General features: G+C 37.0%; 1 non-coding gene across 1 annotated transcript; it reads right to left on the bottom strand.

Moving 5' to 3' along the window:
- Positions 1 to 809: 809 nt before the first annotated feature.
- Positions 810 to 935, bottom strand: LOC114024598. Its single transcript, XR_003566925.1, has one exon. It is a non-coding gene; the product is annotated as a U6atac minor spliceosomal RNA (small nuclear RNA).
- Positions 936 to 1,472: the final 537 nt, after the last annotated feature.

Here is a 1,472-nt window from a genome sequence, read left to right as displayed (position 1 = left end):
AGTTTGGGACAAAATGTGTGCTGACAATAATGAATTCTTGGCAGATTGGGGCAAGCCATGTTTTAGGGATCATATTATTTGCCAATATATGTCCTTGCTGTGTCCCCTGTTAGAGGATAAGTTCCTTTAGTTTTGGAAGCATCTGTGAAGACCTATATGAGTTGATACAGCGTGAAATCAGCAGAATCACGTAAACAAGTTATACCATAATAAAAATATTATAAAGAACATTTTTAAAAAAAATTTTAATCAATGGTACAACCATTATTCCAAAGGACTGATGATAAATCATGTCACTGACCTCTAAACAGAAAGCTGATGGAGTCCATATGCATCATGCATTTTGGACACAGTTAATAAGAGAATTTATTTTCTTTGAATACATTTTTTGTTTAATTAGGGCTTCCCCTAATTTAATTGTTTCTACTTCCAATGGGAGTAGATAGGAGAGCAAAAGGTGGGATGGAGTGGGGAGAGATGGGGATAAAGTGGTAAAAAAAAAAAGGAATGTCACCGAGGCATTATTTTCTTTTTAAATTTAGAGAACAAAAAGAAGTATAGACAAACTTTGTTGTTCAGTTGAGAGTGATTATTCACAACCCCATTTGGGGTTTTCTTGGCAGATATTGGAGTGGTTTGCCATTTCCTTCTCCAGCTCATTTTACAGAAGAGGCACAGAGGCAAACAGGGTTAAGTGACTTGCTCAGGGTTACACAATTAGTAAGTATAAGAGGCCAGATTTGAACTCAGGAAGATGAGTCTTTCTGACTTCAGGTCAAGTACTCTATCCACTTTGTCTCCTAGTTACCTGAAAAATATGGTTAGCTACCACAGAGTAGATGTCAATGCCTTAACCTTATGTGTTATAAAGGCTACTAGGACCTCTTCCAATTTTACCAAGGAGAGTGCTAACATTCTCTCATTTCATACAACACAGACAAGCAGGACAGCTTTAAAGCATCAATTCAAACTTATATATTTATTTTTTTCATTAACAAATTTATTTATTTTTAGTTTTCAACATTTATTTCCACAAGATTTTGAGTTCCAAATTTTCACCCCGTCTCGTCCCTCCCCCCACCCCAAGATGGCATGCATTCTGAATACCCCTTTCCCTAGTTTGCCTTCCCTTCTATCTCTTCCCCTCTTCTCTTATCCCCTTCCCCTTCTATTTTCCTGTAGGGCTGGATAGATTTCTTTATTTCTTATTTCCCAGTTGCATATGAAAACTTTTTTTAAACACTTGTTTTTAAAACTTTGGGTTCCAAATTTTCTCCCTTCCTCCCTCCCCACCCACCCTCATTGAAAAGGCAAGCAACCCAATATAGGTTATACATGTGCAGTTATGCAAAACACTTCTATAGTAGACATACTGTAAAAAAACTAACTCTATTTCCCTTAATCCTATCCTGCCCTCCCCCATTTATTCTACTCTTTCTTTTGACCCTGTCCCTCCTCAGAAGTATTTGCTT

This window comes from Vombatus ursinus, unplaced genomic scaffold (genome assembly GCF_900497805.2).
Source record: "Vombatus ursinus unplaced genomic scaffold, bare-nosed wombat genome assembly UNPS02014821.1, whole genome shotgun sequence".
Taxonomy (NCBI): Eukaryota; Metazoa; Chordata; class Mammalia; order Diprotodontia; family Vombatidae; genus Vombatus; species Vombatus ursinus.
This window is presented reverse-complemented; position numbering and strand designations above follow the sequence as displayed.